At 40.8% G+C, this 14,475-nt stretch overlaps 1 long non-coding RNA gene across 2 annotated transcripts; it reads right to left on the bottom strand.

Moving 5' to 3' along the window:
* Window positions 1-634: 634 nt before the first annotated feature.
* LOC135305925 (uncharacterized) lies at window positions 635-13,325 on the bottom strand. 2 transcript variants are annotated; one of them, XR_010366927.1, is made up of 4 exons: window positions 13,233-13,325; window positions 4,547-4,690; window positions 4,196-4,324; window positions 635-872 (listed from the first exon to the last, which is right to left on the bottom strand). It is a non-coding gene; the product is annotated as an uncharacterized LOC135305925 (long non-coding RNA). The 2 variants fall into 2 exon arrangements; XR_010366926.1 differs by having other exon boundaries at window positions 13,186-13,299.
* Window positions 13,326-14,475: the final 1,150 nt, after the last annotated feature.

Genomic DNA, 14,475 nt, shown 5'->3' with positions numbered 1-14,475 from the left:
CAGTTCCAGACAAACCTGCAGTCATCTGCTGCCTTTTTCTGACCTCAAAGACCCCAAACATTTAGATAAGTTGGGTAATATTTTGCACTAAATTACTTCAGTCAATTTTATTCCAGTTAGAATTGCTACTTGATTTCTGGCTTTCTATATACAAATATATATATATTTCAGGACATTTTTATTTGCTCATCAAACAGATCCATTTATTAATATGAGAGATACTCAGTCCAGCTACATGAATTTGCAAGTCTTTAGAAGGTTTTTCTTTGTAGAGGCATCCAAAAGGCATTTTCTGAGTAGGTGCTAACACTTCATGTGGATCAAGGTCCAAGTTCCAAGGTCCAGCTCCTCAGGGATATTTAGAGAAGTATATTTTATTGATTGAAGGATTAAGTTGCTTTGAGGATCTGATCTGAAATCCTCAGCTTCACAGACTTCAGAGAAATGATGCCATTTATTACTGCCATGGGTCAAGTTCTTGCCTCCAGGGCCAGCTTTGACCAGCTCAGTGTTCCCTGTCTAGGTTGCTCTAAAACTGCCCAAATTATGCAAACCTTTTCATTAAGGCCAACCACACCTGGAATTCTCATGAGAACAGCTTTTCACAGAGAATTTCACTGATTTGTCTTATTGGGGCTGGTTGAACATATCTGCTGGAATCTTATTAATTATTAATTTTTTTACTGCTTTTGGCTAAACGAGCCTCTTAAACTCAGTTAAAAGAGTCTGAGCACATAATATTCAGACAACAGGTTGCCTGGGAACTCTTCATTTTCTCCTGTTTTCTGCTCATTATTGATGATGCACTCATCAGTCATCCTGGAGCACATGTCCATCCTACAGGGAGTGAGCACCATCTTCAGCAGGAGCTCCTGTTTTTTGACCAAAACCCAGATGAACTGTCAATAACATAGTTAAACACATGCCTGAGTCCTTCTCACAGCAAACAACACACCTGTGGGCTGATATTCTTACAACAGATAGCAGAAAAGACAAACCCATTTTCAATATTCCAATAAGAAAATAATTACTTGTAGCTAAGGAAAGTTGGGAATTCCCACTGTTGCCAGAAATGTGTCCTGATTACCCAGCCCTTAGACACAGCTCGTTTAGTTCATTCTGTCTCAAAAATGTGGACAACTCTATATTTTTAAATCTGTTTTGTTTTGGTTTCTCAAAAAATAGAAAGGTTTTTCCCCAAGGGAGAAATTTTAGTGTACTCAGATGCTGAAAATGGGGAAAGGTCCACTCAATGAAGTTCAGAACTTCAAAATAACACTTCAAATATTTCTTCCTTAATATTGGAGATGAGAAAGTGCCAGAAAAGGCATAAGATATGGCAGACATATTGTAAGTCTTAAAATCACCTAAGTCACTGAAGATCTCATGGCCCCTGGACATACAAACCTGAATCCCCAAGATGCTTCTGAATAAAAGGCTATGGTAGAAATATCTTTCTACTCCCCATCTCCATTACTGGCAAATTAATCATATACTAAAAAAAAATTACCTTTAGGGCTCCTTTCTTTTCAAATCAGTTTAATTTCTCTTAGAGTATCCATCTGATTTAGCTGTAGTGCAGTTCATAACGTCATTAGAACAACACATTTTTGTGTCAATTAACAATGCACTACAAGGTCTGCCCTTGCAACTATGTCAACATATTCTTCACCACTGGAGATCATGAAATACTGACTGCAATAGTGTTAAAAAACAAGCTTTTAGATCCATTTTACTTTGTTGCAACACTGCTTTGCAGATACTGAATTAGAGCCCATTTAAACCATTCAAGCATATAATCAAATTTCAGTAATGAGTTATTAATTAAGCAGGGGCATCCAATTCTGTGCTAACTGCCTCATAAACAATCGACAGGAGATTTGTGAATTTTGACTTCCTGACACTATTAAACAAATCAATATTAGGTTTCAGACACAGCAATTCAGACAGTTTTCCCTGTTATTTGGCAATCGTCTGCCTGGAATACTAATGAAAGAATTAAGAGCTGTAGATTTTGCATGTGTTCCATCAAAAAGATCCTTATCTGTGGGGAATTGGGGCCTGATTTGCATGGCAGAAGACTTTGCTTTTGTAGGTACAATTTTTCTCAATATGTCACTCATTAGTATTTATAAACTACAGAGCAGTGAAGCCTTCAGCCCCTATTCACAATGAACAGTCATATCCCTGCTGGAGATACAACTGAACAAAGCTGTTTGTTTATTTATTTAGTGGTCCTGTCCCTTTTGTAGCTAACCTAACCTGCAGAAAACTTGGATCTAAGGAGAGCTCTGAGCAACTTACATTTCTTTCTTTTTCTGAAAGGGATGTGTACATGTATATATTTATATACATTTATATCCATGAATGCATATACACAATTATTTGAATAACAATTAGCTGTGTAAGCAACACCTTTGTTTACACGCAGCACAAAATCACCTTCCAAAATTTTCAATATCTCTCATAGATTTATTTTTAATTCCCCTCTCCCCGCTGTCAAAATTAATTCAGGCTCCAGTTCAGCCAAGCTTTGGAGCTAAGCAGGGTTTTGCTGAATGGGGGATTAGTGCTGTGCAAAGTGCTGGGTTAACAGGGCTGCAGGATGGAGTCCAGAGAGAGGCACAATGCTGCTGCCTCCTCCTCCTCCTCCTCCCTTTGCTGCTGTCACCGAGTTGAACTTCACCTAGGGATAAGTGAGTGTTTAGTTCTCATAATCACATGGTCTTTGGCCCCTTAATGAAGAAGACAGCAGGGGCCACCAGCACCTGTTGAGGTAATGGCTTTTGTAAGGAGGATTATCTGCCTGCCCAGGCCTGGGCTGAGGCGGCACGTGGCCAGATCTCGGGGTGCTCTGGATATGCTTATCCCAGGGCTGTGGATAGTTTTGCTGGAAATTTCTGGCTGCTCTCTCCAGAATCAGCTGAAGCAAAAGTATGACCAAAGCCCTGACCTAAAATTTCTCCTCTGCTTGTGCCTGAGTATTCTGCAAAACTTCTAGCTTAGAGACTCTACTGGAGGCTCTTTTCTCACATCAGTTTACTGTTTTACAGGCTGTATATACATTTTCTGTTAGTTTCAGTATCTTCATCTCAGTTCCAGATGCAAGAAAAATGCACAAAGGTGTATCAGACTTAAAACGAAGTGATTATTTGTTATGCACACCTCATTTTCTAACACTAAAACAGCCTCCTGCCAGCAGAAACACTGAATCTTGTTTGGTTAGCAAAACTTGTGCTGTATTTACATGAACAAGTATCCAACAATTTAAGGGATAAAAGCCTCCCTAGCACAGAAATCAGTGTGAAAATAGGTCAGAGACCAAGCCTTTGGAAAACAACACTGGCGGGTAATGATAAAAGTGCTGTGGAGTGATCAGTTCCAAAGTGGGTCAGGATTCTGTCTGCAGGAACAACACTCCTGCTTTATTTCTCCTGGAGAGTACAAATGTGCAAGCTGCAGGACCCTCTTCTTCTGCAGGCAGAGGAAAAAGGTTCCCTATGCCCCAAATATCTCCTAGCCAAAGCTACAAATAAATTATAATGGATGCACAGAGTCAAAAAATGCTGTCAGAGGACAACACAAGGAAATTAATCTGCCTACTAAATGGCAGGGGGAATGTAGAAGTGAATGCATCTGAGTCTTGTTTTATTTTGCTTTTCTACCAGCCTCTCGCTCCCATTATTTCCTTCTCTCTAGGATCTTAAGACATCTAACTCATTAAAAATCTTCTTTTTAATTATCTGCCAGGAGAAAAAATTAGCATAATTAAGGACATTGAAATTTAGATTAACAACCAACCTAATACATGGCACTGCTTCCAAGAAGAGAACGTTTCTTTTAAATCATCATAGACTACCCAAAGATTTCCTTTGGGTTTCTGTCTAGATTTCTGCTCAGTATGGCTCTGAGAACATACTTGAGTGCATATCACTTGATCTGTTCAGCAGCATGCTCTTGTTGGGTTTTTTTCATAGAATCACAGAATCACTGAATGGCTTGGATTGGAAAGCACCTTAAAGATAACTCATTCCAAACCCCTGCCTTGGGACACAGATCAGGTTGCTCGGAACCTGCCCAGCCTGGCCTTGAACACTTCCAGGGATAGGGCAGCCAGAGCTTCCTGATGATCTCCCATAAATTTCAACAGGAGCACCATCCTGCCAAACGCCTGCAAGAACAGGGTCTCACTGACCTGAGGTGAAGCAGGTGGGTTTGTTCACCTGCTGAATCCGAGTGCCACTGGTAGGAGACTGAATTTCAAAGGCTCCCTCTATCATCCGTGCTGGAATGACTGGGTTTCAGGTGTAGACAGCCTGAGTACCTAAAAACACAATTGAACATACCAAAATAAATAAAGTTGGAATAAATAACATAGGAGAACATGTTTCCATAGCTCACTTATAAACACAAAGATGTGTGTTGCTCACTTGGTTTACACACACACACACAAAAAAGTGATTTCTTCAACTCTGTGTGTTCCCTTCTTGCCTTGTTTTCGATGATCTCTTGGAAATTTTCAAGTCACTAGTCAGTTCAAGCTCACCTGCCAGCAGAGAAGTGATGTGGGAAATGTGCTCTGCAAGCTGAGGGATTCAGAGGAAGCAGCTCCTGCAGGGGGAAGGAATGCTGACCAGTCCCAAAACCACGGCTGTGCTTGGTGAAGGAATGTTCTGGTGGGGCTCCTCTCCTGTAGGAAATACCAGAAAAACTAATGGAACAAGTGCCACCAGGGACTGGCTGCACTGGTTCTTGTGCTGCAGCTGCACCCTGTAAAATAGCTGTGTTCTTTCTGTTTTGACATGTTTCTAACAGTGGCAGTGTGATAAATATGCTGAAAACCCAATGAACCCCTACATGCAGATCTGCCCAGACCTTCTGTGTGTCTGATCTGCACCTTTTCAACAAAATCCAGCACTTCCAGGTGCCCAGAAACCCCAGATGGACACAATTCCCTAAACAGCAGAACCAAGACACCCCTACATTGTCTGAGTAAATCCTCACTTCTCAGAGCCCCGCGCCAGGGAAGGCTGCAGCAGGTCTGTGCTCCCCATGGATGCTCCATGATCCACGGGGCTGAGCTCAACCCACACTCACAAATCTTAGAGGAAACCAGGTTTCATCAGCTCTGCCTCTCACAGAGCTGCGTTGTGTTAAGGTGAGAATATCCCCTCAGTGTGGAAAAAATATGAAGCCTGAATAAATTAAAAAACGGGAGCTATGTTACACGTTACTGTCATTTAATTAACATCTCATAATGTGTTGCTTAAGGAATCAAGGCTCTATCAGGATAAAGCCTATAAGCATTTTCCCTGTTTAATCAAAAATGTAGATCACATCACATTTTATTTCTGAAAAAAATTACACACTTATTGAAAAAGCTATGATTAAATTTTTTATTAAGTGCCATTTCTCTGAATTAATTCTCCTCCTAAAAATTCAGTGTCAAAGAGGAACATGGAAATTAGCGTATGAAATTTGGAAATCTGCAAGGATAGATAGATGGGTTCATTTGACTTTATTAAATTTTTTCATTGTACACTGATAATAACAATATTTATCCCTATAACACTCTATGTGACTATATTCTGACATTGTAGTTTGGACCAACCACTTCTTCTTAGACAACCTGGCAATTCCTACTGGAAGAAACTCTTTTTTTAGGTTTCCAATCTTCGTTTCTTTTCTTTCTTTTTTTAACTATAGTGGATTTGTATTATTTGGACTGAAATGGTGTGTGCTATCTGCCTGCTTCTAGTTAATAGCCTATTTATTTTAGTCATCACCATTCAGATCAGAGGCAGGGCAGGGATGCTCGCATATGTTTTGGAGCACAGCATGAAATTCAGATAAAGTGAGGGGAAGGAAGCACAGCATCTTTTACTGTCCTTGAGAGAAGACCAGACCACAGAGGTCCTGTGAATGCTTCACTATTGGGTGCTTGGTCCTGGCAAATTGAAACTCAAGATGTAATATTCAGAGCCACAAAGAAAAGGAGAAAGTGCAAGGTGCAGACTCAGGGACAGAGATTTTTAAAAAGCTGTTTGAGGATGAAAGCATCATGATTAAAACAAAGGTGACTGAGGAAGAAACATGGACCCAAACATGGGATCAAGCCCAACCTTCAAAATGGCAAAGCAATTAAATTAAGTAATTTAGAGCTGGGATAAAGAGCTTCAGGCACCAAATATATTGTGCAATTCTGGTGCCTTCTGAAAATTCAGACCTTTCGGACTAGTAACGCAAAGAAATGGACTTTGGCAACTCAGTTTGTATTTCCTGGCTCATTGCACTCTGCAAATAATTTCATCAATGTTTCTGGACAGAGAAAAGCAAACATGAATGCCACAAAGTCACCTCCAAGGGCATTCATCACTCACTTCTTAGAGGATAATTTCAGTGGGTGCAGTAAATTAGGGATGGAACCCATGTTCAATAAGCAAAATGCAGTACTAAATTGGTGCCCTGAATAAGCCCAGAGGTTGATGAAAAAAATAATATTGTGTGACTGGGTAATTGTAGGCTGTACCACCATGGGGATGTACGAGGGACTGAGCACCCTTCTGAGCACTTGAGTACAACTCTACTTTCACTCTTTCACGTGTAAGGATTGCTGTGTAATCTCAGAAGAGAGATCTAATGACTGATGCCCTTTCTGCTTAAGAGTTGGAAGGGTTGGGCCAAAGCACTGTGATGTTGTGGTTCAGGTTTTCTACTGCTGTCTCTTCCTTTTGTGGCATCAATGGCAAAATTGAGTGCCACAAAGCTTCACCAGGGTAAGCAATGTTAGCAGCTTTTGTCACCCTCTGCATTCTAAGGGCTTAATTAGGTTATATTAGTCTGAATTTGTATGAAGTTGTGTCTGACCTTGTTATACTATAAAGTGAGATAGAACTGCATTAAACCTTTGCCCTCTATCTGTCCAGACAGTACAGAACATGAATGATCTCACAATAGCTCTACACATATAGTGTTGATTACAGAAGTTTAATATCCAATAGAAGTAATAATAAGAACAAAGAAGAAGACTGCAGTCTAAAAAGTGATGTTTTAGCTGTTTTGTTTTATTAAAATAAATTAGCCAGCTAGACAGGGCTTGCTTTTCAGTATCATGTAAGCTTTTCTTGAAACCCAGTCCAGACAGAAACAAGATGCTTGAAACTTAAATTATAGGGAAACAGAAGCTCTTCTGGATGGAAAATAATCAATCTTCTCAGTGTTAACACCTCCTTTCAAGGCTCACTGGTATTCCCTCTGAGCTGTGTGGTGCATCTGTTTGCACAAGAGAAGGTAAGGCTGTAGGTAGGTGTTGTGCCTGAAGCTACAGAAGCAGTCACCTCATTTCTAAGCTCTCTCAGAAATGCATTGTGAGGGGCCTGGTGGCTCCACAGGTCCTTGCCTGGACTCTGGTGGTGGAGCTTCTCTTCCAAGGAGCTGTCTGACACTTCTGCTTGTAGCTCTTGGCAGGTCCCTCGGGTCTATCCATGCCTCTGGCCACTGCCTGTGATGTAGGAATATTGATGTTTGCCCAGATGGGGCTAATCCTGTACAGATGTGTTCATGCATGTCTGAAATGGACTCACTCATCCTGACTTGGAAAAAAAGATATCAAACAGGCATTTCCCTGGCAGGTATTCCTGTCTAAACTGACACGTGCAATGGAATTGATATGATTGTCATTTTGTGAGTACAAGGAAGAAAAATCACCTTTCTATACTTTAGCATGATTGCTTTACTCCAGAGGGAGCTCCTTGGTTGCTGCCACCTCAGTGTCCTTTTTAGGACACCTTGGAGTGCACCAGCTGACCATGAAGGGAACTGCTGGCCAATGCTCTTGTGGTTGCAGCCAACACCTGCCTGTGGAGCTCGCTGTGCAATCCTGGTGACATCCTCTGAGCAGCACCAGGGAGTCTTTCTTCAGGTTCAACAGAGAGCTGAAAACGCTGCACAATTACTGCTGGTTTGGGGCTGAACACAGAAAAGTCTGAGCTCACAAGTCAGTGGCCAGGGAAACTTAAATAAGATATACAACATGGACTTATTGCAATGGTACTGAAGTTCATGGTGGGTAAACAGACAGTCAAATGAGGAAAAACTGGAAAATGTCCCAGGAACTGCCTTAGCCTGCACAATTTTCTATGATATTACATGTTTCATATTTGGTTTTAGGTGTCCATGGTCTGAGGTCTAGGACGAAAAGAGAGAAACAGGATCCCATGGTTCTGTGCAGTGCATCATATACATTAGAATCCTTGTAAAGATCTCATCTCATAATCACTGATCAGAGCTCAATGGGCACCATGATAAGGAAAATTTCCCTCTTCAATAATTATTTGTTTTTGTATTCACAGAAATTGATTGTACACAAGGTCCCAGGAAATGTAGTTTTAGTTTGGAAGACACTGCCTCTATCAGGTGAAGGAAATGAATCGATTTGGTGATCACATCTGACAGAGATGAAAGTCACTTACTACCTTTGCAGTTTATTATCCTTTTGATATCATATCTTATTTACAGCATGACAGCAAAACTCAATTGATTTAAAGACAACTGTGCTTTAATTTACAGCAGAGGAAGCTCAGGTCATCAGATATCTACATTTCAGCAATCGTTGGAATTGTATAGTTGACAGTTGCCTTTCTAGACATTGGCAGAGCAGCATGTGAGCACACAGAGTGTGCAGATCTTCGACTGCTTGGCCATTAATTTCTTTCTAATCCATGTGCTTGGCTGCCTGTACAGAGAGGGACAGTGTTTGGGTGGAGCAGGAGATAAAACTCCATTAAAACTCCATGAAAGAGTAATGTTACATAGCATTTGGTAAGATGTTTCATTTCCACTGTGCCCTGTTTCCCTATTTAAAAAGTTGTTGCTTTTCAGCATGTAATACTTAATTTATTAGCAACCTGAGGATACCTGTGGGCACTCAGAGCTACTTCAGGCAGCTCAAAATCATTATGGTTTCTATTTAAATATCCAGAACCAATGGAATGACTGCTACAAGGCAAGTCAAGCTCTCACACTCCAAACAAGATCTGGACGTGGAGGATAACCCCTAAAAGTAATTGTGACAAACCTTCTCCTGGGTGAATCAGAGATCTCTTTGTTTAAAGCCTGGTTGGGTGGGGCTTTGAGCAACCTGGTCTACTGGAAGGTTCCCTTGTCATAAAATGTCTTTGAAAACCAAGAGATAGAAGTTCTAGGAACAGCCAGATATCTCAAGAAGTTAGTCTTAAAATTTAAGCTGTTCTGTATCACCCAATAGCTGATTCTTTAGTGTAAGCCTCAGACTTCATTTACAGAGTTATGCTTCTTATAACATTATTTACATAGCAATGTGAATGTGGGCAAGGCTTTGCAGATGGCTAAAGATAAACTCCTTAGGGAGGAGGTGGTTTAAATATAAGTAACAATCAATATGAATTCAACCTTTCTATACCTAATGACAGTTTTTAAATTTATACTTCATTTGCAAAAAAGATGATGGTGAACCATTCTAGGTGTTGAATTTTGTTGATAGCACTCTCCTTGGCTGATAAACATACATCTGATGCTGGAGGAATATTCACTTGCATTAAAATATCTGAAATATTCTGGTTTACCCAGCTCTGACACAGCATTGAACTCGCTAGGAATGTTATGCTTTGCATGAGAAAGGAGCATCTTTTGTGGGGCTACAGATATTGCCTTGTTTTAACAACATCTGCAGAAACAAACCGTGATAACGATCACGCCTTATTGTGCATGAATAACCGCACTTTTCACGCTTTCATGGGAGTCTGGGAAAAGAAGAGGATGACATCAGCTGAGTGAGAGAGACATCCACCCATGTGTTCTGCAGCAATTATGAGCATCAGTCACATGGCTTATGTGCCCCCACAGGACCCAGGTACAACAGGGACAACTAAGACCAAAATTGTGATTAAAAAGATGGCTTTTCTAGTGCCTGCCTAGCCTTGGCAGTGGCTGGAAGTACCTGAACTCTGCCCTCACACATGCTTTATGCAGCTCTGTGCACCCCCAGAACAGCCCCTACAGTCTGTGCTGAACTTCAAAAAACTTTGTTGTCCCTGGTATTTACAGTGGCTGTGTCTGCTGCCTCCTCACACTAGATTTTTATACAATAGCACAGAATTCTAAGAATTCACAGAATGACTAGGTTGGAAGAGACCTTAAAGATCATTGAGTCCAACCCTTGCCCTAACACCTCAACTAAACCCTGGCACCCAGTGCCACATCCAGGCTTTGTTAAACACACCCAGGGATGGTGACTCCAGCCTGGTGGTGAGGGAGGGCAGGGAGGGACTGACTCCTAGGTCCTGCTCCGAGGATCTTGTATAGGTCATATTTAGTAAGACCTTACTATAAACCATGGGGGTTGAGGTAAGTACCAAGGTGACAATTCCTCTTAAGAGATGTGTTATCTGCCCTAGTCCAGCCAATCATCCTCTCTGTGCCTCATCCTGATGTGCAAAAATATGCAAAAAGGTCTGCAAAAATCACTCTAGCACATCTTTCTTCATGGTTCTGCTCTGGAAGCTTCATCTCAGCCTACAGATGGACAGGGAGAGCACTTTTGGGGCTGGGTGGATGTCAGTTTCCACACCTGAGACCTTATTGAACTTCACTTAACATTGCCTAACCTCTGGATGCACTGCTCCAGAAGAGTAAAGGTCCTTTCACTTCTGTTAAAGTCTACTTGAGAAGTGAGACCTCTCAGGCTATGTTAATATAGCTGATGTTGTGCCTCAAGGTATGAAGGAGGAGATTTCCAAGGGCAGAGGGGACTTTGCCTCCCAGTGATATTGAACTTTTCATAGATTGAACTTCTAACATGCCTTGGAATAGCATCCTCTTTGGTATTGTTTATTTGACTCATGCCCCTTTCAGAAAGAAGGAAAACAATTCTGATCATTTAGAAAAACATAATTCTAGATGGATTGTGAGGTTTTGCTAAGAAACAAACTTTAATAGAAAAATCATATTACTTTACAGTATTTCTTGAGACTGTATCAATTCCAGACTCCTTGCCACTGTACCATAGTTCTGGAAAACCATTCACAAATGTAAAAATAATCTGACAGGAATGAAGTAAGGATGGAAAAGAGCAGTGTTGGTCTGGGGGGGAGGGGGTGTATCACAGCTCCCATCTCCTGCTTGCTGACATATGTGACTCACAACCAGTTTTTGGCTGTGTGTTTTGTTAGTTTTTCCAGCACAGTGGTAGAGAGAACATTAATTGGGCTAATTATTGTGAGCTATAATTTAACTCAGTAATCAAACTCATAAACCAGGCATTATCAAATTTATAAACTCAGCATGCTCAAGTGCACTTAGCGATAATGAACTCGCTGAGTCAGATTATTCCCTTCCCACTGCTGATAATGTCAGAAACAGATTTGGACTGTCTTGAATTTAGTATTTTCCACTGCTCTATTACGTGGAGAAGAAAAACTGGCAATACTTGAGAAGAGAACCGTCAATATGGTTATTTTTTTAACCTAAAGCAGAAACTTTGTTTTTTGCTTGCATGTTTTAACTCTGCAAGACGGGGTTGTTTCAACTTTAGCTCTAATTGCAGTGAAATCTTTCATTACTTTGTGTACCTCAGTCCTTTCCTCATAATCATCTTTAGGTAAGACAAACAAGATTCTGGAATCTGCAAAACGTCATTTCTACAGATTCAGAAAATTTTGGCCTCTTTACATAGGTCAAATGTTGTGCCAACAGAAGCAGGGCTGACTTCCTAACATTGTTGTATTAACATACCTCAATTTTAGCCTGGGGGAGAGGGAAATGATGTTGTTTGGAATGAGATGGTAATTTACTTTCCATGCTTTCTCAGTCCTAAGGCATCTTTTCAGGATGAGACAGCCAGCTGTGTAAATTGAAATTGGTGAACAATTGTCCACTGGAGGCTCTAACATCTGAAAAGCAGAGTAATACGCTCTTCTCTGTCCATGTAGAATATGGTGTTTTCATTTTACAGGGATAAGGGATTTACTGTTAAATTAATGGACATTTCAAACTGCAGTGGCAACACATGTTGCTGCCTGCATTACTGTGAAATAAGTTGCATCTGTTCAAGTTATCACTTGGAAAGAAAAGCTTCCGGTTTCTGTGTGATGGCATGAGAAAATAACACTTTCTCCCCGTGTGCCAAGGGAAATGAGGTCACAGGCTCTTGCCACATGCCTTGCAAGTGGATATCTCATGTACAAGTTCGGACAGGCATTAAATTGGTTATGCTTCAACTTCTGATTTTTGTTTTCATTAACATCTGCACTCTTGCGTGGCCCGAAGCGTTTTGTCCTTTTTATAGCCTTCCTTGGTAAAGCCGTGGAAAGCTGATCTCAAATTCACATTAATGGCCTTGGATTTTCAGGTCATTCCTTACAGCAAAGGCTCCATTCTGCTGCTTTTCTCATGGTGTGACACCTATATCCCCATGGATATCCTCGCCTTCACAGCCTATCTTCACATCAGTGTTTGTAATTCTCCTTGGCTAAGTCATGACATCAGTCTCCAGAGTAACTCAGACCTAAGTGCATCTCGACCAGAAGGATCAGAAAGCTACCACACTGCAAGCCACACAGCTCTAAGGATTAGTGGGAATTTGCCCTACACACCACAAAAGCCTGAAGTCTACATGCACTCCTCAAGGTTTACGTGTGATCATACTCTCTGATCCCTGAGCTTATTCCCTGTCTTCCTGAGCTGAGAACAGGAAAAGTAATATGTCTAATTTTTTTCTAGCAAGACAGAGTATTTTACAGAGAGTAATTATACTGGTTCTATATATACAGCTGAGATATAGATTAAAATAAATTGAACCAACTTTGATTCAAATGTCTGTCTGCATGGCAAGACAACCTGGCAGAAAGCACAGTGGTGCTAACACCAGTGCAGCTGCATAATTACAGGTTGTTGGTATGAGGACAGAAGGGTATTGCATGTAGGTGAAAAATTAGGGAAAATTATTGTGAGGTCAAATAACTCAGACTGTTCAACCATAACTAGAAGTAGTAGGTGTGATAATGAGTCAACTCCTCTTTCCCATCAGAGAAGTACGATCACAGAACCACAAAATCATTTATGTTGGAAAAGACCTATAAGATTATTGACTCCAAGCATTTACTAAGCAGTTCCAAGCCCACCACTAAACCATGTCCACAAGTGACACACCTGCAAGTCTCTTGAGTCCCTCCAGGCATGGTGACTCCTCCACTGACCTGAGCAGCTGTTCCAATGCTAAGCCACTCTTCTAATGAAAAAATCTTTCCCAATATCCAATCTAAACCTGTCCTGCTGCAATTTGAGGCCAGTTTGTCTCATCTTGTCCCTTGTTACCTGGGAGTTTGACCTCCACCTGGCTCCACCCTCCTGTCAGGCAGTGGTAGAGAGTGATCAGTGCTCCCAGGAGCCTCCTTTTCTCCAGGCTAAGCTCCCCCAGCTCCCTCAAATACTCCTCACCAGACTTGTGCTCCAGATCCTCCCACAGATTTGTCTGTTAGTGGTTTCCTCTTTTCTACATGTAGCAAAGCTGCAGCCCAGACTAGAAGGAACTTGCACTGAGAAGAGGTAAATTTTGCTATGAACCAAGCTTTCCTATAAAAGAATTTCTTTTAAAGTACATTGATATCATTAAGTGGTTCAGAACTTCTGCTTCAGCTCAGGCTAAGCAAGCACTACTCTAGAAGAGTGTTCCCAACTCATTTTAACCTGGCAATAAATGAGTATTTTTCCCCTCATCTTCCTTTTTTTTTTCCTTTCTGAGTTTAACAAAAGACCATGTGGTTACACTGCTACCTTGTCAATCAGATGACAGGCTGTCTTTTTCTATTTAGACATGGTAGGAGGTTATTCTGAGGAATAAAAGATAGGTTCTGTCCCTGAAACCTGGCAAAGCATTGAAAAATAATACCCATACAATGGCAAATTCTTCTAAGTATCGCTAAAAATGATAAATCCTAATTTTCTCAGGCCTAATCCTACAATATATTTTGTACACATAACCTCCAAGGTCAAAGGAAGATAAAAGACCTGGAAAAATACCCTAAGTCTGTCGCATACCTCATTGTTTATTACTTCTTCTAGGAAGGAGTTTCAAGAAGCAAAAACACATAATTAAGACTTAACTGATGCTCCTATAATAACTGCTTTTGATTTAGGAGATAAAATTAAATTAGCAGATAAGCTCTTTTATTCCTGCTCAGCCACTAGCATATTCAAATAGGGTGGGACTTGTCCCTTTAAAAGGCACAGTAACAAAAACAAACGGGCAGGCAGTCACTTATTAATCTATGTTTTTGTACAGCTATCTGGAAACTCTGCTTTGCTGTCATTATTTAAAACTCACAAACAAGACACGCTGTCAGTGATTCTTGAGACTGGAATTCATGGGAATTGTCTAAACAAAACACATTCACTCCTCTTATGTGTAACCAAATGCATAAATATTGTTGTCTTTTTATT

Source organism: Passer domesticus, chromosome 8 (assembly GCF_036417665.1).
Source record: "Passer domesticus isolate bPasDom1 chromosome 8, bPasDom1.hap1, whole genome shotgun sequence".
Classification (NCBI taxonomy): Eukaryota; Metazoa; Chordata; class Aves; order Passeriformes; family Passeridae; genus Passer; species Passer domesticus.
This window is presented reverse-complemented; position numbering and strand designations above follow the sequence as displayed.